The sequence below is a fragment of the Schistocerca nitens genome, chromosome 8 (assembly GCF_023898315.1).
Source record: "Schistocerca nitens isolate TAMUIC-IGC-003100 chromosome 8, iqSchNite1.1, whole genome shotgun sequence".
In the NCBI taxonomy this organism is placed as follows: Eukaryota; Metazoa; Arthropoda; class Insecta; order Orthoptera; family Acrididae; genus Schistocerca; species Schistocerca nitens.
Window position 1 is genome coordinate 194,553,235 of NC_064621.1, and position 26,723 is coordinate 194,579,957.

The 26,723-nt window shown below is 42.7% G+C and overlaps 1 protein-coding gene across 1 annotated transcript in view; it reads left to right on the top strand.

Annotated features, from left to right (window-relative positions):
* The window catches only part of LOC126198934 (uncharacterized), a 1,245,788-nt gene that overhangs the window by 72,703 nt on the left and 1,146,362 nt on the right, over positions 1-26,723 (top strand). The window lies entirely within an intron of this gene.

Genomic DNA, 26,723 nt, shown 5'->3' on the forward strand with positions numbered 1-26,723 from the left:
CATATTTGCTATTTTATCGTCGTTACCCTTTAGAGACCAACCTGATCATTCCACAATGCCATTTTTGACTCGCTTCTTAATATGTCCTATAACTACAGATTTGTCGAAAATATTAACTGTTAAATACGCTTTCCACAAATTAGAAACTTCCAGTTATTCTTCATATCTTGAAACTTACTACCGTTGACTTTCACTGGAGAAAAGATACATAATAATAAAATGAAATCAAAGATTAGAATGTCAAATCATAGTGTGAATGGTTAAAATGAAATGAACTAAAAATCATCTCCTTGTCTAAAAGACGTTATTCTTCCAGAGAACTTCGGCACCTCAAAATTTTTTACACCTCTGATGTTCAGCCACATGTGGACAAATAGCGGGTCCCATGATGCAGCACTGTTTAGCCGTCACAAAATGAAGCCTCAAAAATCAGTCCACATTCCATTTACTGCGTTTCCTTGAAATTATATAAAATATACGTCTGTAAGTAAAAAAAAAAGACGAAGAAGAAAGAAACAAAGCTTGAAACAGCTGATTGGTGAAGCCTCCTTTGGCTTCCACAACAGCTCGAAGTCTGTTGGGCATTGAGCCCACAACTCGAGCCACATAACTAGGAGATTCAAGTAACTCATTCCAAGCGTCATGAATCACATCAGAAAGCTGTCGGCGAGTCGACGGTGACTGCCCTTTTCTCGTATTACTCTGACCATTTCTGCCCAGATATTCTCAATGGGATTCGTGTCAGCTCCTTTAGGTGGCCATTCCGTTACAGTAATATTACTATGGTCGTCGACCCGCCTCTTAACCACACGTGCCATATGAATAGACGAGCGATCTTGTTGGAACATGATCTGATCATCGCCAAATCTTGCTGCCACAGCAGGCAACATCACGTTCTCCAGAATTGATATGTAATTGCGCGCATCGAATCTTCCTTCCACTTCCCACAGGAGCCCACACCCTTCGGCCGATATCCACGCCCATACCGTTACCGACTACAAATGGCTCTGAGCACTGTGGGACTTAACATCTGTGGTCATCAGTCCCCTAGAACGTAGAACTACTTAAACCTAACTAACCTAAGGACATCACACACATCCATGCGCGAGGCAGGATTCGAACCTGCGACCGTAGCGGTCACGCGGTTCCAGACTGAAGCGCCTCGAACCGCACGGCCACACCGGCCGGCACCGACAACCTGCCACTCCTTCGGCAACTGTAAATATATTTTCGATAATACCTAGCACATTTAGGCCGGTAAACTAGTACTTTTCCGGATGATGCCGTAGAGAAAACTTTTTGGTGCGTGAAAATCACTCGCCTCCAAAACTGGAGAGGTTTGTCGCCATTTTCAGTAGCAAAAGCAAGGCAAGCTTCTCTTTGGGAAACAGTCAATGTCTCTTTCACAGCAGCGCTTCTTGCTCTCAGTCCACCTTCCCTTACACGAGGAGTGACGGTCTTACTGCTAACATTGAGACCCAAAGTTTGCTGAATTTGTCGTGCGTTGACAAATGGGTGGTTCTCACTGAAACGGCGTATCTGCTGATCCTGAGCTGCTGTTGTTTTGCGGCGACGGCCATGAGGCCTCCCATTCAAGTTACCACTCTCTTCCTTTCGTCTGATCCACCTGGCTACCGTCGACTTGTGAAGACCCATAGTTCTTGCTATGTCGGCATTTGAAGATCCCTCTGCATGGAGTTCTATTATAGCGCCCTTGTCTGCCTCAGCCAGATGGGCCATTTAGCGTTGACTGAATGATTCGTCGCGGTTAATATTGGCTGCGGAAACAGCGCTGGCAGGAAACAGACTGCCTCCTCCACGATGGCAGCCACAACGCAGTGGCCAAGTATGTGTAACACGGAAATCGATGGCATAAAAGAGAGATCGCAAGCCAATACCCGTGTCATTACATAGTGGAGCAACTTAAAATCTCTAATTTTTCTCAGAAGGGACTGGTCCACTCTTGTCATGTCTTATCCTGATAAATATTACATGAAATGAAATGTTTACGTTTTGCATATGCGGCAGGCCTGACGCAAGAAACATTTCTGAAATATCTGAGGCAACCTGAAGAACACTTCATGAATTTTATCTGTAGAGGGTTGCCTTATAAGAAGGAAAATGTTTATCCCCGCTCGCCGTGTTTCCAGGTGGCGCAGTTTACTCGGAGGCATACATAATTCTCGCCGGGCGTAAGAAGCGACTCGACGAGCGAGGGGAACTCGCCAAGTGTCATAGGCTGATTGTCCCGAAACTTTGCTCACAAGGGGAGGCCGCCAAATGTGAAATTCAGATTCGATTCATACTGCGCATAATAAAAGCTCATGGCCAGAGGTGTAATGTGGCAAAGCACCAAGATGCACTTCTCAGCTGTTGTCGAGAAAATCGACAGTTAGAAGAAACCGTTGCGGTGAAATACTCTCTACGATTAATAATTTTCTACAGCGTCGTGGCGCAGCGGTAAGCGCTCGAGTTCGTAATCCGAGGGTCGCCGGATCGAATCTCACGCCATGCAACATTTTTTTATTATTATTATTTTTTTGTAATTCAAATATATATATATATATATATATATATAAACTATTAATGAATTGCTTATGCATGTTGGTGAAGGCGGATCGCTCTCCAATTGTACCGCCTCCATTTTACCGTTTGTTTAACAGGGTGTACCAAAGCTCTCACGTCCGCACTGATTTTCGACGGTGTTGTAAGTTGTGCTAGGGACCGCATCTACCTTCTTTCGAAGTTAGCAGGCAACTACGCTGTTATGCGGCGGCTCGTTTCGGCCCATTCAACATCTGTCCTTCAAGTGTAACGAGCGATTAACGGAGTTTATATTTCATACCTGCCACAGCAAATTTGTGTTCGTGGGGTTTCTATTCTAATTCGAACGTTTGACTTACGCTATACGTATTCGTTTCGGAATATCGTTTCTACGTCTTCCGCTAACTATACGTGGTTAACATTATGAAGACAATTAATAACATTTGTGAAATACAAATTTGTTTGCGGAAAACATAATGATGTTGGAAGTCGCCAGTTTTTCCACGACAAACGACTTTCAACAACTTATTATATGCATAATTGTTGCAACCTGTTGCCGGGAATTATATATATATATATATATATATATATATATATATATATATATATATATATATATATATATATATGTGTGTGTGTGTGTGTGTGTGTGTTTATACACACATTTGAATTACAAAAAACAAATACTAAAAAAAAAAGTTGCATGGAGCGAGATTCGATCCGCCGACCTTCGGATTACGAACTCGAGCACTTACCGCTGCGCCACGACGCTGTAGAAAATTATGAATCGTAGAGAGTATTTCACCGAAGCGGTTTCTTCTAACTGTCGATTTTCTCGACAACGGCTGAGAAGTGCATCTTGGTGCTTTGCCACATTACACCTCTGGCCATGAGCTTTTATTATGCGCAGTATGAATCGAATCTGAATTTCACAATTGGCGGCCTCCCCTTGTCAGTGAAGGAGAGGACAAAATAAGCGAACTTGTGTTTCGGCTTATCTGCAGACACTCGACCGTTTCCGAGAAAACGACGGCCAAAGTTATCAACGCGCTGTTGCTCTAGTGTAGATACATTCTGCAGCCGAGAACGCAATTGAAGCGGTGGCTCAGTGGCTACCGTCGTTCCTTCTTAGCATTGATTCCCGTGTTCGAGACCATATTGGGTTTTTTAATTATTTTATTTTCCTGCCTCTCTATCAGAATTATCTTCGAATGTTTTTTTCTAATTTATGTTGAAATAATGTTGTCATTACTCGACAATTAACTTTATGTGTAATTAATGAATTAAAAAAATAATAAACGAATGAGACAAGCTGATATAAAATCATCTCGTCTGCCTCATGTATCGTTATATCCAAATGGTTTATCAATGTTAATCTACATTTAGATCCGATAATGGCACCTTTAGTGTGTTGAAACCGGTTATCCAGTAGACAGTATTTAAGCGATCTTGGCTTCTGAATTATTTCTACAACAGAGTGATCGCCCCACTACGCACTGTGTGTTCCCTTTTTAACTTATTTCTTTACACAGTAAATTAACTGACGAATAACGACAACAGTGTTTCATCATAAATTGGAATAAACATTCGTAGATAATTCAGAGAGTGAGGGGGGAAAAAAGGAAAAACCGGGTTTCGAACTCGCAGCGCAAAGTTCCGAAGTCGCTATGGTAGCCGCAGAGCCACCGCTTCAGTTGAATCCTTAACCGCTAAGCGGTATCTACACTATAGCAACAACGCATTGAACACTTTGACCGTCGTTTTCTCAGAAGCGGTAGAGTTTAAGCTTATTTTGTCCCCTCTTTCAATGAGCGTAGTTAAAAGCAAGATCGGGGTCTGACACTTGGCGTGCCCCCTCGTAAATTGCGTGCGTTGGGATTCAGTAGACAGAATGCGTCCACTTTCCTCGACTACTCATTGACATGTTTGGAAACTTTCTTTGTTGTAGTTGCACTTTGCATTATGAGGGCTGGTTTTCCTGATGAGGATCTACTTATGGACTTTGCTCCTAATTTACGTTACTGTGTAGTAGACCTACTGCAACTACTTAAACCGGAAACGTTTGTTTGTTTGGATACTCCGCTTCTTAGTTGCTACATTTCGCTAAAATATTTTCCTTTTTTTCAAAACGGCAAGTTAAGATGACCACTGCAACATGGTAAGATCAGTAACAATTTAATACTTTGAAACAGTTATGTGTGGTGTACGAGGAGTCTACTGTTGTTGACTGAGGAATACATTAAACACGAAAGCTGCGTCCAATAACAATAATTAACTTTCGGTTACATGACAAAACACAAGTCGAAGCACTGTCAGTTCATCTCAGTACCCAGTAAAACTTAAACTGGAAAGATCGAAAACATACTTTTGTGGGGAAGGCAAACGAATGACTGCGTTTTATTGGCCGCACACTAAGAATACGCAACAGGCCAACTGAAAACACTGCCTACACTACGTTTGTCCGTCCACTGCTATAATATCCTTGACAGACGTGATTGACTGTGCACGCAAAAACGTCCAAGGAACGGTAGCACGCTTTGTAATGTCACGAAATAGGGGAGAGAGGATCCCAGATTTGATAATCGAGTTGGGGTAACATTCATGAAAACATATGCGTTTTTCGTTGCCACGAGATCTTTTCACGAAATTTCAATCACCACCATATGTTCTGAATGCCAAAACATTATTTCCTAGGGTACTTACACAAGAAGAAACCATAGTAATAATGTAATTCAAGGCTCGCAAGAAAAGATTTAAGTAGTCCCTTTTCCCGCACACTGTTAATGAGTGGGACGGTAGAGAAATAATCCGAACCTTCTGCCAGGCACGTAAGTCCGGATTGCAAAGAAATCCTGTTGATGTAGTCATGTAGATGTAACAACGAAATTATGTTGTAATTACGACATGTGACTTTCACTTGATCTGAACATCGAAGTTGTTTACTGATTATTTACTTTTTGTTCATTAATTTCAGCCATATACGACCACCTAGGCGCGTTAAAGTGATATTGAAATAAAGTGTCATGCATGGACCAATAACAATAAGTTCCCACCTACTTGTTATAGTACTGCATTATCTGCCAGCGTATTCAGAAGTGGATATCGCATACGAAGTTCCTAGGGTGTTTGTAATGGATATTGCAGACGACTTCGACAAAGTTTGAATGTAGCTTCGTAAAAGTTCCGTGATCAAACGATCTGAGTTGCTGGAGAATACAGTTTATCCTCACTAGACAGTATATATTATCATTATACATGAGGTGAGTAGGGTTTCGCCGCGTTGCGGTGGCCGAGCGGTTCCAGGCGCTTCAGTGACGAACCGCACGGATGCTTCAGTCGCAGGTTGGAATTCTACCTCGGGCATAGATGTCTGTGATGCCCTTAGGCTAGCTAGGTTTAAGTAGTTCTAGGTCTAGGGGCTGATGACCTAAGCAGTTAGGTCGCATAGTTCTTGAAGCCATTTTTTGACCTTTCGCGTAAATTTTCTTTACATAAACCGTCGTATCTTTTGATTGCGTTGACATAGAAGCTCACTTTTTTACACCAGCAAGGGACCGGTTACAGCAAGAAGTGCGATACATTTCCGCTTATTATGTCCACCCGTTCTGGAGGTAAACGGGTTTTAAGGGTTGGGTAGACCGATAGACGGTCAAGAAAGTGAGACTAGTAGGGTTCCGTTTTTACCGGTTTAGGTGACGAAATCCTAACAACGAAAACACTGAAGATGAAGGCCGCATAAATAACACCTGCTACTCTTTATTCGAAATGTTCTAGTTGCTGTCGATACATAAGCATATTAGTCGTAGCTACGTTTTCGATCCAAATCACGTTTACAGGAATGCAAATAGAATGTATTTGCCTATACACGTGGTAATTCACATCCCAGTATTAATGCCACCGCGTTTTAGAAGTACGAACATTCTCATTGCTAGCTAGCTTAAGAAACACTTCTGCTAATGGACGTTTTCTGGCTGTGGCGAGTCTAGTGGAGAATTCGAAACAATGCAGAATACGTTTGGCAGCTATGTAGCCGTTTATTTCCTGGGGTGGTGCAGAATTATCCTACAAAATTTACTCTCTAATAACATTAATTTGTTATTTCGATAATCATCCCGAATGATTGTCGCATAAGTGGTGACATAAAGGAAGAAAATTCATGTTTTTGAGTCCAGAAAGCTCTATGCAACAGAAACTGCAGATTTTTATTGCGAAATTGCCGGCTTGTTCATGTCTGGGGTAATAATAGAGGGCTGTTTGCCTAGGTTGTCTGCTAGCATAGTGAAAGGAAGGTCTGGTTTGTTTTCGGTTCTAATCTCTATGGAGGCAGGTAGAATATCAGTAAAGCAATTTTAAGAAATTCTCGCGCACCCAATACGATTTATCGCTACCTTTATTCTGTACTGGCGCTCTGTGGATGTCAATATGACACTCTTGTAGAATTTCATACATGATACTGCCTCCTTTTTCCGCTTCTGTCAATAATGGAATTGACTTAAGTGTGGCACTGAATGATGTTTAAGTGAATTTCGTTATGAATCTTCACGCATTGCTAAATTTGCACACTTTCATGGTAGGTCAGCAATGGTAATCCAGTATGACTGGTCTGAACGTTGACACAGACCGTTTCGCGGGCGAATGCGGATAATATTTTGCTAATTCGTAACGGTCTGGGGTTCTTTGTCTGTTATCTGGATAAGCTGAAATTCATTTTTATTCGTCCGTTTCATACAAATTAGCGTTTCTTCTTTCAGTTCTGTCTTATGTTTACGTGTTGTATTTAACACACTAATCAGCATTAATATAGTCTTAGAAATTATGGAATACAGTCTAAAAAAGTTCAGATAGTTTGTCAATTTCACGCCTGCGCATAGTATGTTGGTAGCACTTCGTCGCCTTGCCTGTTATGCTGTGTAGCAGACTTTAAAGCCGTGCGGATCAGCATAACGAAAAGGCGAGGGGTCTCGCTCGTTTTGTCCACGACTGTACCTTCGCTAGTAGACTGCTGTGTGGCACGGTGTGAAACGCTTTCCGGAAATCTAGGAATATAGAATCTGTGTGTTGGCCTTCATCGGTGGATCGCAGGGAATCCTTTCTAAATAGGTGGTGATTTGTGTGCAGAAGCTTTTCCGTCTCAAGGAATTTTTTTATATTCGAATTGAGAATACATTCAAGGATTCTGCACCAAACAGATGATAATTATATTGCGCTGTAATTTTACAGGTCTGTTCATTTACAAGAAAACTAAGTGATGTGCAAGGAAGTTGTACCTGAAGTTCTAAAAGTTCAGCGTGTTTCAAGGCATGTGGTCAATGTTATTTGATAATAATTTGGGGAAGTTCTGAGTTCTCCACGTGATTTACGACTCGGTAGTACAGATATCCCAATAAAATGTTTCGGAGTCTTATTACCTGTAGTAGAGCACTGTTGACAATGTCCCGTGGCGGTGCAGCCGGGCGAGACGACGAATTCGGAAGAGCCTTGTGGAACGGAGCGATGTCGTAATCAGGACTCCAGCGCCAGTGGCGGTGAGATGGTGGCGGCGTAGCGGAGCTGGCGGTTATCTCCTCTAAATGGCTGCCTGAAGGGAAACTGCCTACCCCCTCCTCTGCGGCAGGTTTTATTGCCATCTTTATAGTTCCCCAGATGGCCGACGTGAGTGACCGCCGGTCATATGGCGTAGTAACCGCCGCGTGTGTCCACGGTCGCTGTCATCGACCGGGCTTCGTCCACCTGTGATGAACATCGTCTCGAGAGTCATAAACATATATTAAACTCTTTCTGGATACCAGTCATCTCAAGGTTTTGATGCGACCTCGCACGGTTTCTTCTCCCGTTCCAATCAGTTCATAAGGGATTGGTACTTCCACACTTGCATGTGTTCCAATATCTTTCTTCCGCAACAGTTATTATACTCTAGAGCCTTCTTTAGTTTCATGGAGGCTATTTCCTGATGTTTTAATGTATGTCCTGATATTCTGTTCCTTCTCGCATGTTCCTCAGTGTGTGTTTGTACAGGGTGTTTCAAAAATGACCGGTATATTTGAAACGGCAATAAAAACTAAACGAGCAGCGATAGAAATACACCGTTTGTTGCAATATGCTTGGGACATCAGTACATTTTCAGGCAGACAAACTTTCGAAATAACAGTAGTTACAATTTTCAACAACAGATGGCGCTGCAAGTGATATGAAAGATATAGAAGACAACGCAGTCTGTGGGTGCGCCATTCTGTACGTCGTCTTTCTGCTGTAAGCGTGTGCTGTTCACAACGTGCAAGTGTGCTGTAGACAACATGGTTTATTCCTTAGAACAGAGGATTTTTCTGGTGTTGGAATTCCACCGCCTAGAACACAGTGTTGTTGCAACAAGACGAAGTTTTCAACGGAGGTTTAATGTAACCAAAGGACCGAAAAGCGATACAATAAAGGATCTGTTTGAAACATTTCAACGGACTGGGAACGTGACGGATGAACGTGCTGGAAAGGTAGGGCGACCGCGTACGGCAACCACAGAGGGCAACGCGCAGCTAGTGCAGCAGGTGATCAACAGCGGCCTCGGGTTTCCGTTCGCCGTGTTGCAGCTGCGGTCCAAATGACGCCAACGTCCACGTATCGTCTCATGCGCCAGAGTTTACACCTCTATCCATAGAAAATTCAAACGCGGCAACCCCTCAGCGCCGCTACCATTGCTGCACGAGACACATTCGCTAACGATATAGTGCACAGGATTGATGACGGCGATATGCATGTGGGCAGCATTTGGTTTACTGACGAAGCTTATTTTTACCTGGAAGGCTTCGTCAATAAACAGAACTGGCCCATATGGGGAACCGAAAAGCCCCATGTTGCAGTCCCATCGTCCCTGTCAAAGTACTGGTCTGGGCCGCCATTTCTTCCAAAGGAATCATTGGCCCATTTTTCAGATCCGAAACGATTACTGCATCACGCTATCTGGACATTCTTCGTGAATTTGTGGCGGTACAAACTGCCTTAGACGACACTGCGAACACCTCGTGGTTTATGCAAGATGGTGCCCGGCCACATCGCACGGCCGACGTCTTTAATTTCCTGAAAGAATATTTCGATGATCGTGTGATTGCTTTGGGCTATCCGAAACATACAGGCGGCGGCGTGGATTGGCCTCCCTATTCGCCAGACATGAACCCCTGTGACTCTGTGGGGACACTTGAAAGACCAGGTGTACCGCCAGAATCCAGAAACAATTGAACAGCTGAAGCAGTACATCTCATCTGCATGTGAAGCCATTCCGCCAGACACGTTGTCAAAGGTTTCGGGTAATTTCATTCAGAGATTACGCCATATTATTGCTACGCATGGTGGATATGTGGAAAATACCGTACTATAGAGTTTCCCAGACCGCAGCGCCATCTGTTGTTGAAAATTGTAACTACTGTAATTTCGAAAGTTTGTCTGCCTGAAAATGTACTGTTGTCCCAAGCATATTGCAACAAACGGTGTATTTCTATCGCTGCTCGTATAGTTTTTATTGCCGTTTCAAATATGCCGGTCATTTTTGAAACAGCCTGTACGTGTCTATCAGTGTGGGTTAGTATGTTTGTCACTTCTTCACACTGAAACGGCTGGACGAATTTGAATGAAATTTGGAATGGAGATAGCTTATAACCTCTGTTAACTCGCAGGATAGTGAGGGTGAAAACGAAGTGTAGCCCAGGACGTGCGAATACCCAAACTTCCATACGTTACTCAAACAGTACTTGAGAATTAGAGCACTTGGTAACTTCGACTGAACCTTACACACCATACTAAACCTTTATGAAACCTTTTCTCACTGCCATCTCCAAAAAAGCGGTGATAGGAAAAAAAGTTTGTCGATTTCTACATTTTCGCTGTTCCTGCAGTAAAATTTCCATTTGAGGCATGACGTTTCAGCTTATTACGTCTTCGCTACAAAATGTATGCCTAACACATTTTTAAGGCAGTGTGTGATTGTGCCATTGAATGTACCAGCAAAATTATATCATTATACGATACATAGTTCAGGAAATACGATGTCATAAATATTGAGATGCGTGAAAACTGCCGCATCATGAATGACGTTTTAATTAATTACTTCTTTACTACTAACTCTATTAACAACGCATTTCACAAACAGTAGCCACATATACCTATGCACGTTGGCACAAATTATGTAATTGTACACATAGTCCCGAAGATACGACGTCATAAACAATGAGCACCGTGTAAATGAAACTACAGAGCGACATTCGCTAGAGATACAGCTGAAACCTGTGTACAAATACGTGTGACGTATGTTAAACATATGTGAAATAGGTTTGACCTGTTAGTTCGTGTGCAAAGCCAAGAGTAAACACCTCGCCCTAAACGGATGGAACGATTTTAGTCAAATCTGGTACACTTTTCATAAGGAACGATCAAAAATTTCCCATTTATGTGCAACGTCGCGACTCCAACGTAGCCGGCCGCTGTGACCAAGCGGTTCTAAGCGCTTCACTCTGGAACCGCGCTGCTGCTGTGGTCGCATGTTCGAATCCTGTCTCGGTCATGGATGCGTGTGATGTCCTTAGGTTAGGTAGGTTTAAGTAGTTCTAAGTGTAGGGGATTGATGACCTCAGATGTTGAGTCCCATAGTACGAGGGTAATCCCAAAAGTAAGGCCTCCTATTTTTTTATAATTACAGAACTCCGTGTGGCAGTTGGTCACACTGTTATGAAGAGTGCTTCGCGCGATGTGTGTAAACATACGCACGCTACGCTGAGGCGCTCAGTCTTGGCTTGGCAGCCGTTGAGAATGGAGCTCCCGTTGGATGTTACCGCCATCAAGTGCGAATTGCGGGCAGTTATTCGGTTTTTGAACGCAACGCGCAGTGCGCCGATTGAACTCCATCGCCAATTGACGGAAGTGTATGATGAGTCGTGCGTGGATGTCAAAAATGTTCGTAAGTGGTGCTGAGAGTTTGCCGCTGGTCGGACCGAAATTCACGACGAACAAAGGAGTGGGAGACCGTCAATTTCTGAGGAGTCAGGGTTGTAGGTTGAGCAAAACATGTGTGAAGATCGGCGGATCACCCTGGATGATCTCTGCACGTTGGTTCCTGAGGTTTTCCGAAGCACCGCTCACAGAATTTTAACGGAAACATTGAACTACCGAAAGGTGTGCGCAAGATGGGTGCCACGCATGCTGACTTAGGACCACATGCGGCATTGAGTTGATGAGTTGATGCTTCCCGAACATTTCTGCGTTGCATAGCTGGCGAACAGGACAACTTTCTGGACTCAATTGTCACGGGAGAGTCGTTACGGCCCTGGGCATGTTATGTTACGTTATGTTAACCGGGGACCTAGAAACGACGGAGAGGCTCCGACCCGCCGCAGCCGCAGTGGTCCACAACCCCACGACGACTACCGTAGTCCACTTCACCCCTCCGCCGCCCTACACCGAACCCAGGGTTATTGTGCGGTTCAGCCCCCCGTGGACCCCCCAGGGAACGTCTCACACCAGACGAGTGGAACCCCTATGTTTGCGTGGTAGAGTAATGGTGGTGTACGCGTACGAGGAGAACTTGTTTGCGCAGCAATCGCCGACATAGTGTAGCTGAGGCGGAATAAGGAGAACCAGCCCGCATTTGCCGAGGCATCCACAGACTGGTCGGCTCACCGGACCTCGACACAAATCCGCCGGACGGATTCGTGCCGGGAACCGGCGCTCCATCCCGCCCGGAAAGCCGTGCGTTAGACCGATCAGGCCAACCGGGCCGGCAACGTGGGAATACCGCTTTAGATCTGAGACCAAGCAACAATCACGCCAGTGGCGGCATCCTTCTTCCCCAAAGCCGCGGAAATTCAAACAAACACGGTCTGCCGGTAAAGTCATGACAACCGTTTTTTGGGATCGGAAAGGAGTATTGTTGGCCCACTCCATGTCCACTGGGACCACATTAACGCTGACAGGTACTGTGAGACTCTGGAACAAGGTCGTACACTTCCACCATGACAATGCTCGCCCACACATCGCTCGGCAAACCGTTTCTCTCCTGCAACAGTCTCAGTGGAACATTATCACCCACCCACCCAATAGTCCTGGTTTGGCGTCCAGTGACTACCACCTGTTCCCTAAGTTAAAAGTACATTTGGCCGGAAAGCGATTCAGCTCCGACGACGAGGTGAAAGAAGAAGTTCACAACTTTCTGAATAGCATGGCTGCGAGCTGGTATTACATGGGCATACAAAAACTGCCACAGCGTCTATTAAACTGCATCGACAGAAATGGTGATTATGTCGAAAAATAGCTAAATGTTCAAGCTGTAAACTAATGTAAACCATTGTAGAGATGAACAGGTCTGTTCACTTATAAAAAAATAGGAGACCTTACTTTTGGGATTACCCTCGTACTTAGAGCTATTTGAACCATTTTCAACGCAGGTATGTGGAGGGATAGGAAACTAACCGTCGGAAATGTATATTTAATGTGTTATGGACATACACAGCGTATACCGCGTAACAACAACCTAGTTCCTGGTAAATACTGAATGTGACGACTGCCAGTCTCAACGAATGAATGGCAACGGCAGCACATGAAGCTCTGCCTCTCGTTCTCAAAGGTTCCTGGTGTCTATCGCACCGGGGGACAGGCATCCTGGACCCACACAAGCAGGTCTTCACACACCAACGTCTTTATGCAGTCCCAGAGGAAAAAGTCCAGAGGTGTGAGATCCGGTGAGCGCGCTGGTCGTGGCACAAGACCTCCCCTCCCAATCCAACCCTTTGAAACGGCACGGCCGACTTCCTTCGCCATCCTTCGCTAATCTGATGGGACCGATGACCTCGCTGTTTGGTTCCCCCCCCCCCCCCCCCCCTAAATGAACCAGCCAACCAACCAGGCAGAGGGGAGAGGAGTAGATGGACAGAGAAAGAAAAGAGGAGGAGATGGACAGAGAATGGGGGTGGAGGGGGTGAGAAGGAGATGAGTAGAGAGAGGGGGAAGGAGGAGATGAAGTAAAAGAAGATTGCAATAAATGCATGCCCAGGCAAAGCCAGAAAATCATCTGCCTCTACGTAAACACAGAGAACAAGAAGTCTCAGAGCTTCGTTTATAGACATGTATCGCAGAAGAGTTCTGCCTCTCCATACACACCGCGACGGTTATGATCTTTTCCGTTCTAGGCATGTCGTAGATAGTTGTGAAATTATTTACACCCTTTTCTGACACAGTTTGTACTTCGTTACTCGGTTACGTAAAAACGTTTTCCGGTTTTCCCTGAAGTACACGAGCGAGTTGCGATCGGTATGTATTCTGTCAGCTTTTCCCATCATCTCAAAACTAGGTGTTTCTTTTTTTTCGATGCCGAGCGGTTTTCTGGGCCGCAAGTGTCTCACGCAGCATGATTTGTAAGATATGTCGTATACGCGCCGGTAGTAATCTTAGGAACGAATATTTTTTTTAATGAGTTAACCGTGGCTAACAGTACAGGGCGCCTCTGGTTCGTAATTTCTATCCTTACCGGTTCTGTGGAGAACGTCCTGATCTCTTACTGATCAGTCCACATAATTTTCAACATCTTCCTGTAGCATGACATCTCAAGCACCTCGTTTTTCTTGTTCACAGCTTTCCCCACAGGCAATAATTCTCCTCCATACAAATTTGTGCTCCACATGGACACTCTCAGAAATATCTTCGTCAGGTTAAGTCTTATGGATAATACTAGTAGACTTTCTTGGCCACGAATGCCCTCTTTGTCCATAGAAATCTGATTTTTATGTCTTTGCTTCGTGCGTCGTGCCTTATTTTGCTTTCAAGGTAGCGGAATACCTTCACTTTTTCCAATTAGTGGTCCCAAATTTTGACGTTAATTTTATCACTGATCTCATTTCTGCTACTCTTCATACTTGTCTTCTCCCTTCTCGAACCATATTCTGTACTCATTAGGCTGTACAATTTATTCATCAGATCCTACAATTCTTTACCGCTTCCACCGAGTATTGAAACGTCGTCAACAAATCTTTTCGTTGATACTATTTCATCCAGAATATAAATACCACTCCTGAACCTATGTTTTATTTCCATCATAGGGTCATCGGTGTACAGAATGAGCAGCAAGGGAGAAAGACAGCATCCCTGTCTTCACGCCGTTACTATCTCGATCACTTCGTTCTTGGTCTTCCATTCTTAAAAAAAAAAAAAAAAATGGTTCAGATGGCTCTGAGCACTATGAGACTTAACTTCTGAGGTCATCAGTCCACTAGAACTTAGAACTACTTAAACCTAACTAACCTAAGGACAGCACACACATCCATGCCCGAGGCAGGATTCGAACCTGCGACCGTAGCGGTCGCGCGGTTCCAGACTGTAGCGCCGAGAACCGCTCGGCCACTCTGGCCGGCTTCCATTCTTACAGCTTTTCTTTGTGCTTATACATCTCGTCTAGTACTTGTCCTTTCCTATAGCATGCACTTATTTTTCTAAGAAATTCGAACATCTCGCACAGTTTCACGCTTTATGTAGGATAACAAATCCTATCACGGTGCCTTGAATTTTCCTCTGTCTTGTTTCCCTTATCAAGGGCAACGTAAAATCTACCGCTCTGAGTGTCTTTACCTTTCCTAAAGGCTTTATAAATGTATTTCAGTACAAAGTCTGGCGCCCAGTCTCACTTTGCGGGTGGAGGTGCGTGCCGTAGGAGGAGGACGTCGGATTGAGGGCGCGGCAGCAGCCGTGTAACAGGAGCGTTTCTGGGGGCCATTCGTCAGGAAACCCTACACTGCACCGCACTGCAGCACGGCACACTCTCGGGGACGCGACCCAGCCGTCACGGTCGCTGACCAAGAGCGCGCTGCACGTAACGCACTGTGTGGGAGGCGTGTCCGCGTCACAGCGGTGTCTCATCTGAGTCTGGATGTCTCCGTTGAATCCTGCTCTGCTGTTTGTGCAAACTCCAGTGCTATTGCCGTTATTTAATATTGCAGCGCAATGCAAGTCGTATGCAACACACCCCAAATTAGCACGTAGTGCACTACGTCCGGAAACCAATACCTCTTGAGATGAGGGCGAATCTGTTCCCTCGTTTCCATCTGTCTATTACGGAAATGGACACTACAGACAGTGTTGTGTGGGGTTAACACGCATTCCGACACATCCTTCCGCCGTTCTCCACAGTGAATCGCGAGTTCATTCATATACACCTAGTAACACATCCACCTATATTGTGAAATTGCAAGTATTGGAATGGCGCATAAGTTTGTAGCGGTTGTCCATACACGTCAGACAGACTTCACGCATCAGTAACATATTCTCCTTCACTGTTTATAACAGTGTGCCAACGCTGGGGTAACTTCGAGTCCACGCCTATAGAAATCTCGTGGTTATGAGGCGAAGAACTTTTCGAGCCATGTTCGGTGCGCATTTTTTTTTTTCCGGAAAGCAAGTACCTTGAAGGTTGTTCGATAGATATCTCAGGATCAGGTGAATGAGATGGGTACGGAATGACTTTCCTAGCCTGCGTAGTGTTTTTTGTCAGTCTATCAAAATGCAGGCGGGGATACTGTGAAGTAGCGTCACTTCACGTAGACTTCCTGGTCGTTGTTCTTGGATTGCGTCTGCAAGGCGTCTCAGTTGTTGACAATAAATGTCAGCAGTGATGGGGAAGCAATACTTAGTACACCAAGCCGTCCCTGTTCCACAAGATGCATAACATAACTTTTGTGGGTGTACACAAGCTTTTGTACGGGAAGCTGCTCCTTGTATTAGCATATCGGCACAATTTCTCGTCATCGCTAACAATGCAGTACAGGAGTGGTCAGTGAAGTTTACGAGGCAATTGATGATGGTTCAAATGGCTCTGTGCGCTTTGGGACTTCACATCTGAGGTCATCAGTCCCCTAGAACTTAGAACTCCTTAAACCTAACTAATCTAATGAAATCACACACATCCGTGCCCGAGGCAGGATTCGAGCCTGCGACCGTAACAGTCGCGCGGTTCCAGACTGAAGCGCCTAGAACCGCTCGGCCACTACCGCTGGCGCAATTGATGATGAGCAAGCAGAGATGCACATACAGTCACTCACTGATTTAGGTGATCTTGGCTTAAAGCATGCACTAACGATTCATCCGACTTTTGAACCATCCCCATCGCAAGAAAACGTCGCACGATGGTGGAATGATCACAGTTCATGACGTTTGCCATTTCTCGAGTACACTGGCGTCGACCATAGTGGATAAGTAAGTTTGAACTATCTTCATCAAGCCCCGAATGTGTTCCTGAACGTGGAGAGTCGCTGATGTCAAAATTATCCTCTATAAAACGAGAAAACCATTTTTACCGTGCTCTGTCCAGTGGCATCATCCCCATATAAAGCTCAAACGCTTCTGGTTGCCAACGCTGCTGTCACCTCTCTAATGAATTCAAACAGAAGAATATGCTGGAAATGTTCCGATTTCTCTACTTATCACTCAATTTGCTAGCTCCCACAGTTCCACTCACTATCTCCAAATGAGGAAATGACAACAATGAACTATAAATAAGAAATAACGATAGATAAGTAAACCTACAGCAACATGAATACAAACAGGTAAAACTAAAACGCTACCAACTTATGGACCAACCTAATATTCACGCCAGGCGATAAGTACATTTTTAAATCCCCCCCGTCAAGTGAATTGCACTTTGGCCTAACGCGACCTGATATTTTTGACCTTTTTAATAACGATAGGCGGACGTGAGCTCACGCAAAGCGCAACAGAAAGGGGGAAAGCTACTCGGAATTAGCACAAATGACCACGTGCATTAAGATTACGACACAACCTACAGGGTGTTTCAAAAATGACCGGTATATTTGAAACGGCAATAAAAACTAAACGAGCAGCGATAGAAATACACCGTTTCTTGCAATTTGCTTGGGACAACAGTAAATTTTCAGGCGGACAAACTTTCGAAATTACGGTAGTTACAATTTTCAACAACAGATGGCGCTTCAAGTGATGTGAAAGATATAGACGACAACGCAGTCTGTTGGTGCGCCATTCTGTACGTCGTCTTTCTGCTGTAAGCGTGTGCTGTTCACAACGTGCAAGTGTGCTGTGGACAACATGGTTTATTCCTTAGAACAGAGGATTTTTCTGGTGTTGGAATTCCACCGCCTAGAACACAGTGTTGTTGCAACAAGACGAAGTTTTCAACGGAGGTTTAATGTAACCAAAGGACCGAAAAGCGATACAATAAAGGATCTGTTTGAAACATTTCAACGGACTGGGAACGTGACGGATGAACGTGCTGGAAAGGTAGGGCGACCGCGTACGGCAACCACAGAGGGCAACGCGCAGCTAGTGCAGCAGGTGATCCAACAGCGGCCTCGGGTTTCCGTTCGCCGTGTTGCAGCTGCGGTCCAAATGACGCCAACGTCCACGTATCGTCTCATGCGCCAGAGTTTACACCTCTATCCATAGAAAATTCAAACGCGGCAACCCCTCAGCGCCGCTACCATTGCTGCACGAGAGACATTCACTAACGATATAGTGCACAGGATTGATGACGGCGATATGCATGTGGGCAGCATTTGGTTTACTGACGAAGCTTATTTTTACCTGGACGGCTTCGTCAATAAACAGAACTGGCCCATATGGGGAACCGAAAAGCCCCATGTTGCAGTCCCATCGTCCCTGTCAAAGTACTGGTCTGGGCCGCCATTTCTTCCAAAGGAATCATTGGCCCATTTTTCAGATCCGAAACGATTACTGCATCACGCTATCTGGACATTCTTCGTGAATTTGTGGCGGTACAAACTGCCTTAGACGACACTGCGAACACCTCGTGGTTTATGCAAGATGGTGCCCGGCCACATCGCACGGCCGACGTCTTTAATTTCCTGAATGAATATTTCGATGATCGTGTGATTGCTTTGGGCTATCCGAAACATACAGGAGGCGGCGTGGATTGGCCTCCCTATTCGCCAGACATGAACCCCTGTGACTTCTTTCTGTGGGTACACTTGAAAGACCAGGTGTACCGCCAGAATCCAGAAACAATTTGAAACGTCCCCTTTTTGAACATTTATACAGGTCTGTGCTTAAACTGACACACAATATTTTTTTTAGCGCAACGCAATCTGACTTTCAATAATCTCTACAAAAGAATGGCCCTGACTAACATTAAACTATACCTTTCACAAATCACTTACCTCACAAAAATCTTCGCTACTCAAGCTACTGCAATACAGCGAGCGCCACTACTGCTAGCTAAATAAAAGATCCAAACTACTGAAGGCACTAACTACTGATAGGGATAGTTAGCAAATGAAAGATATTAATAGAGAACAAACAATGTATTTACTTTGATATCATCATATATAAATATAGCAGTTCATGACAAATTTCAAAACTCCGCCATCTCTCTCCCCACATCCACCACTGCTGGCGGCTCACCTCCAACGGAGCAACGCTACGCGCTGTTCACAGCCAGCTGCCTAACACTACAATGGCGAGTATTACAACAATGCAAAGCAGCCACAGACTGCACACAGCACAGCCAGTGATTTTCATACAGAGGTGGCGTTACCAATAAAAAAACCTAAACAACCTACTTACATAGCCCCCATGCTCCCCACAAAAAATTTTACAAATTTTTTTGGGCACTGGCCAATACATATTTGTTAAAATTTTTCATAATCGTAATTACAATAACAAAGAAATCAAATACACACACTTATTGATACAATGTTGGTCAAAAGCTAAAATTTTCTCACAGTCCATAAAGACAGTCCTGATCATTCATCACATGGCAGTGTTTTTCTCAAAGTCTGAGCAGTAAAAGAAAATGCACACGGAAGTAGTGGATTTCCATGCAGTCTTGAAGAAGTATCGTTGTCCTTCCAACGGAAAGACAGTGCTGACTCTCGACATGCAGACAGGTCATGGGCCACAACAGAGCAAACCCACAGCGGAGTCAGTCGAAGTTTTGAAGAGTATTGGTGGGTAGGTCATCACAGAGCAGACCCACTGTAGTCCTGGTAGAGATTACGGTATTGGTGGGCCACCAGAGGCGCAGACCCACTGCAGTCCTTGTAGAGATGGCCAGCAGCCATCTGTTGTGACTGTGCAGGTGCACAATCACCATTGAAGAGTCTTGCGGATAATATAGCAAGTCCATAACCACCACTGGTGCACTCACAGAGTTTTTGGAATTGTCCTTAGAACCAGCAATGCTGTTATGCAGTCCCTTGCTGAATTATTAACACATGTGCAAACACTAACGGTCCCTACTTCTCACATATTGTCCATATACTATGACCAATAGAAACGTGTGCAGTGAAATGTAACTTACAAGTTACTTAATTTGATGACCTGGTGTCAATTACAATTTTATAACAGAAGAATACAATTACAAAGGTACAAAATACATCATTAAAGAACATAACAATACAGATAACATTTGTAGTACAGGTTTTACAATAGAATAGAAATAAACATATACATCAGTGTTACAAAAATAATGACATAAGTACATACATAAAGATCAGAATAAATTTTGAAACATCAACTTCACACATGAGCATTAAAACAAAACAGAATAAATAATGTCTAAACATCTTTACAAAGAAAATAACATATTATTAATGCAAATTATATTTGAGGATAACAGTATTCCTCATCATAGTGAATGTAGCTTAGTATTAGAAGAGAAAAAAAATTCTATGAAACAGTACACAGAGACAGGAAGAAAACAAATACACATGGGTACACAAACACATAGTAGGATAACACAAGGAAAGGACAGGGTTTCTTTTACTGCAGTATTTTGCAAACAAAACTTTCTTTACTTCTCGGAGATCTCCCTTCATTCCTCATTATTTCCAAAAAGTCCTATCAATACCTGTTTTCTCTACTTTGTTCATAATTCTTTCAAAATAATTACGGATCATTGTACAATACTCATTTTGGCCCAAAACGTTTTCATATACCTTCAATGCATTTCTTTCCATTCATCACAACTAGTTTCTTATATAGTCTACCCCCTCTTAAGCTAACTTAAATCTACTGAGCTCATATGCTAAACTAAGGGACGAGGCAATGCAGCAGCACATAAAACAATGATGACAAAAAAGTGCAGATTTGCACAGGAAGCAGCATTTTAGAAATTAGCGAAGCAATTGCAATATTACGACTAATATAAGGCAATGTGCAGCAAACAAGAAAAATAAATCTGGCTTAGCAGAGTAACACAAATTAAAATTCAGTAGCACTATGCCTGGCAAACAGCATAACTTATACCTAAACATGACAAAGTTCAAGCAGAAAAAGTATTACACTAAAAATGGCCATGTCTAATACCTATGTCACATCTTAACACTAGAGTGATGCATCACGAGAACTTACACTAGCAGATAAGTTACCAAATCGTAAAGAAATTAATTATGCAATTCCTGTGAAGGGAAATGTCTATTTACGTGCCCTCGTTTTCTTGGAAGTAGATCATAAATTTCTTATTGACTCGATCTGTAGGCATAAAATAACTATATTAGTACATATATTAAATTTTATTTTAACCAATGCTGCAGTGCAGCTAGAAACTAGATATTAAACAAAATGAGTAAATATGTACAAAGGAAGGCATGAAACATCATTCATTAGCCATAGGGCATTTCATAAGGTAGTACAGAAAATCTCTCAACTCTCGGAGAAAGACGCTTGTCATAATAAGGTGTGCAGATGTAAAAATGTTTCCAAGTTATTATTAGCGTGTCGTATTTACGATGCTTTCTACAAAGGAATGTCAATAGCGAGGATAATGGCCTCCCTTTTTTTTTCTACCACCTAATGGCTTTTTCTCAAGGCGGCTGGCACACCTGGCCGCTCCGCTGGGTGCCCACGACGCATTACATGCAGGTGGTCACTGAACTTTCTTACCGAAATATTTATGACACCAGTTTCCGCTACAGTGACAGTCTCATATAAAAATATTTCACAGGTCAAGAATTGGGTTACAAATCTGTAGAAACAAAAATCCTATGAATATAACAGTGTTCAAAAAGATTTTCGTCGGCATTATGATACATTCACGCATTTACTCACATTTCATAACTCTTAAAGTACGATTCTCGGTTTCCAACCAGAGTCCCTAACTTCTATTGATTATTCATATACATATAAACACGTAATCACATTCCTTATATAGCATCAGCTTATTGATCATAAACATACCTCAACAGCATAATACACATCGTCGTCGTAAAAATAACATCATAACACCTCAGTCAACTCTCAAAATCGTCGTAGCTTCCTCCAATAATATCAAAACTTTAAAAAAATTCTCTGCTCATGTGAAAAGTGTCATCTACCTCAAACGTACTTTAAAATCATGCTCCCTTACCAAATACATCATTCAAAGCTCTCATAGTATCACAATGGTTCCTAAAAAATATGAACAGTTCACAAAGTACAGACAAAATGCAATTTCATAAGTGTGAAGTTATTCAACTGTGTAATTACGTAAACATCTGTCACTAATGCAGTAAAAAAAATGTTTATCTCTCAGTTAAATGATCAGATAGCTGTGTAATTTGTATGTTAGAGAAATATGGTACCGATGTGTAAAGTTGTATAAGCAAATACCATATTAGCTAGGGCTCCTTGTGCGTGCCAAACACATGGTACACAAAGTAAGCGTGTACCCCCCCCCCCCCCCCCCCCCGAGGATTAAAGTAATTATACCCTCAGGTGTTACAGATTACAGCAATGGAATGAAATGTATCACGGAAAACTTTCTTTGTAATTAAAAAATCTTTAAAAATAAGTGTCTTAAGTATAAGATTAATCACTCAAATGCGTGTACTGTAGCGCTAAACTGTGCGTCATGTTGTAAGATAATCTCTGTGGAAGTCTCGTAGTTATCGTCCTCCGAAAGCTAAGTTCTGCTGAAGTCAATGTACTTACCTCATGATAAACAAAAGTGAAATTCTTTGCGTATAGATATCGTAGTTATTACTTACCTTACCGTGATCAAGAAAGTACTATACTGTAACGTATTGTTGTGCTACGGAAAAGGCTGTCTCATTGCAGCTATACCACAAAAGTTGCTACTAAAACATGTTTTACTTTCCAGAATAATGCAGAAAAACTGTGCAGATATAAAACAGAAACACTGCAAAAGCAACATTGTAAATTGTCACTCATTAGCAGCGTCGTGATAAAATCGTGTGTCTGTCACATAAACTAACCTCTGTGTCATCTGGTATCTCTCAGAAAATACTTTAAATCCAGAATGTATTTTCAAGTAAACCAAAATGTTGAATTAAAATCTCATTAGCAGTACTGGTAAATGTTCTAAGTATGTAAGCCTTATAGTCGTTACGTAATTGTGCAACTAACAAGCAAGAATGTACAAATACAACAGTGTCGTCTGTTCACTATAACAATACATTCGTAATTTCTGTTTAAAAATGTTCCCTAGGTTCTAGACTGGATGTTTAACTTCAAACATTGTTGGATGTTAACAGATTCTAAGTCTGACAAAGCATACTAGAAACGTGAAGTGAAAAATTTTATGGCAAAGACTAAGTTAAAAAGCAAATTATCTCTCAGTAAGCGGCTTTATATGTGAAATGTGGTGAAATCCTTTACTCTTCATAGTACAGAGACTTTCAACTGAAAAGAAATTGTCATGTTTTATACGTTGGTAAGGAATGCTAAATCTTTTCTCAAGTTTAGCGTCTGTGTTATTTTTCTCTGAGCCAGCCGGCGCACGCGACTACCTGTGGTGCGAGTCATTGTCTGTTCCTTTGTTGGCGCGCATCGTTATTGGGATTAGGAGACCTAGCTTCTACAAATTCACCGTGACGAGAGGGCCCTGCCCTGTTTAAATCCCTCCAGTTCTGATGCAATTCAGGTCTGTCGTTACGATCATATCGTCTGTCGTCATGTCGGTAGATGCTGTAGTTTCTTTCTTGTCGGTTAAGTGGTGGAGAATTTCTCCCTGAATCGTAACAGTGCGCCGAACTGTTGCGTCTGAAGTTATTCTGTCTCCCTTGATAATAATTGTTTTGGTTCCCATATTGTCTGTTTCTATGGTAATCTCTATCATGTTCATTACTATGGAAGTGCGATCTTTCTCTGTACCTATTATTCTGCCAACGGTTGTCATATGGGTGGTGTCTGTTTCGGTCACGATTTGTGTTGTGAGAATAGCCTTGTCGCGTCCAGTTATTATTTCTTTCATCGCGGAATTGCGAGGGATGTGATCTGTAATTGTTGTGCTCCTGCGTTCCGCGATTGTCAGTGTCAATTTCCAGTTCTTGTAACAGTCCCTGAAAAGCTTCAATGTCGTCTTTGCAACGTCCTGCTAAAATAATATGTCGTAAATGTTCAGGTAATTTGATTAAGCAAATGCGGATGAGTTCTGAGGGGCTGTATGGGTTTGACAGGTACTGATTCTTGTGCAACATGTCTTCAAAATATTTCACAAGACTGTAACATTCAGATTGTTCGAAATGTTTCATCATTATGATGCCATGTTTTACTCGGTCTTGTGTGGCTTGAGACCAATATGCTGAGAGGAAGGCATGGTAAAATTCTCCTTCACTGTGGCAATCGTGAATGACCGATCGCATTCTTACAGCTGGTTCATTCTCCAAGTAGCCACACATAAATTCTAATCTGTGCTGCAATGACCAGTTGGGAGGAAAGCAATGAGAGAATTGATGGAGCCATGCTTGTGGATGAATGTCGTTGCCAGAATTCTTAAATGTTTTGAATTTACGTGTAGTAATGAACAGCTTATAGTCAAAATCATCGTGTCGGCGAGTAGCATATCGGTCATTGTTACGTCGTGTCGGCGGTTCCATCTCAAAATCCAATGCGCCTTGCCAATTTCTTTCATAATTTCCGAAATGTCCTGTGTTATTATTTTGTGGTTGTTCCGTATTTCTATGTCCCTCTTCCCGTACTGGAGCGCGAGTGTCCTCTGAAATATGAAATTTTTGTATTACTTGCGCCAACTGATCTTGTACTTCCCGGATTTCTCTTTTGTATTGCGTATTAATTTGATTCTGATTTTGTTTGAATTTCTTAATTTGTTCATACTCTTCTGTGTCAGTGATGGCTACAGGTCTTGTGTCATTCAGATCCTCATCTACCTTCGTAGATAAGTTAGTGAACTGATCCGAAAGTTCGGCTACTTTCTCCGATAGTGAACACATTTCCTCAGTGTGTTTTTCTGAACCAAGTTTCAGAGTGTCCATTTGTGTTGAAATCGAATCTACTGCGTCCTTCAAGTTTTCCTGAGTTTTTGCAAGTTGCGTAACCGAATCGGTAGATGCAACTGAGTCAAATTTAGCTTGCAAGGTCTTATGATTTTCATGAACAGTAGTTTGCAGTTCTTTTATGGCTGCTTCGTGATTCTGTAGTGCATTTTCATGACGCGAAAAAATAGGTTGGAAATGCTCACAAATTTGTGTTTTTACGTCATTACACACTTTTTGACATTTCGATTCAATGTGATGTAACTCAGTAGTTAAATCCTCACGTGTTTGTTCAAGAGTTTGCTCCAATGAGTCTAACTTTTGAAGATTTTGTTCCATTGCGTCTAACTGTTGCTGTGTTTGTCTCTGGTGTTGTTCCATTGTGTCTAACTGTTGCTGTGTTTGTCTCTGATTTTATTCCATTGTATCTAACTTTTTAAGATTTTGTTCCACTGTGTCTAACTTTTTAAGATTTTGTTCTACTGTGTCTAACTTTTTAAGATTTTGTCCCATTTGTCTCTGATTTTGTTCCATTTGTTGCATTAATTGCAATAATAATGTATTAGTGTCTGGAATCTGTTTCTCTATGCTTTTTGGCAGTGCATTTTCACCGGCAACATTCACATTTTGACAAGCAGAAAATGTGTCTTGACTCATTTGAGAAAACGGTGATGACCCAGAACCTGAATATACAGCATTTCCGAGATTGTTTTCTGTCATTTCGGTTTCCTGAGGCGAGCTGTCGCCGACCGATCGATCGATAATGCTTCCCTGTTCTCTAATTGTTTCGCTGTCTACACCATTGTTTGCCACCCGCTCCATTTCCTATGCACAGTTACCAAATTACTACTTTGAATATTAGTTAATTCATTACACGGTGGCGCTAACACACTGCTTTCGTCCTGGCTGTCATTTCTCAATTTACTTTGGAGCCTAGTGTTACGTTTTTCACACGCCATTATTGTCACAGTATTTCACACGACAACACAGAAAAACACAATTTGAAGAGCAAAAATAAGAGAACACATTAACATAACACTGAAAATAATATCTAGTTAATTGCAGCTGCGAAATACTTGGTGCAAATCTACATGCATGCCACAACTATTTTACTATACAACAATGAAAAACTACAACTACAATGGAGATTCTCTCTACAATTACGCGCTAGCAATAAACAAAATCTACACTAATTACACAAACTACAAGAAAAAATCAGAAGATCCCAGTGAGGTATCCTAGGCTAAGGGTCGACATATGAAACGTCCCCTTTTTGAACATTTATACAGGTCTGTGCTTAAACTGACACACAATATTTTTTTTAGCGCAACGCAATCTGACTTTCAATAATCTCTACAAAAGAATGGCCCTGACTAACATTAAACTATACCTTTCACAAATCACTTACCTCACAAAAATCTTCGCTACTCAAGCTACTGCAATACAGCGAGCGCCACTACTGCCAGCTAAATAAAAGATCCAAACTACTGAAGGCACTAACTACTGATAGGGATAGTTAGCAAATGAAAGATATTAATAGAGAACAAACAATGTATTTACCTTGATATCATCATATATAAATATAGCAGTTCATGACAAATTTCAAAACTCCGCCATCTCTCTCCCCACATCCACCACTGCTGGCGGCTCACCTCCAACTGAGCAACGCTACGCGCTGTTCACAGCCAGCTGCCTAACACTACAATGGCGAGTATTACAACAATGCAAAGCAGCCACAGACTGCACACAGCACAGCCAGTGATTTTCATACAGAGGTGGCGTTACCAATAAAAAAACCTAAACAGCCTACTTACAAATTGAACAGCTGAAGCAGTACATCTCATCTGCATGTGAAGCCATTCCGCCCGCATCTCGTGGTCGTGCCGTAGCGTTCTCGCTTCCCACGCCCGGGTTCCCGGGTTCGATTCCCGGCGGGGTCAGGGATTTTCTCTGCCT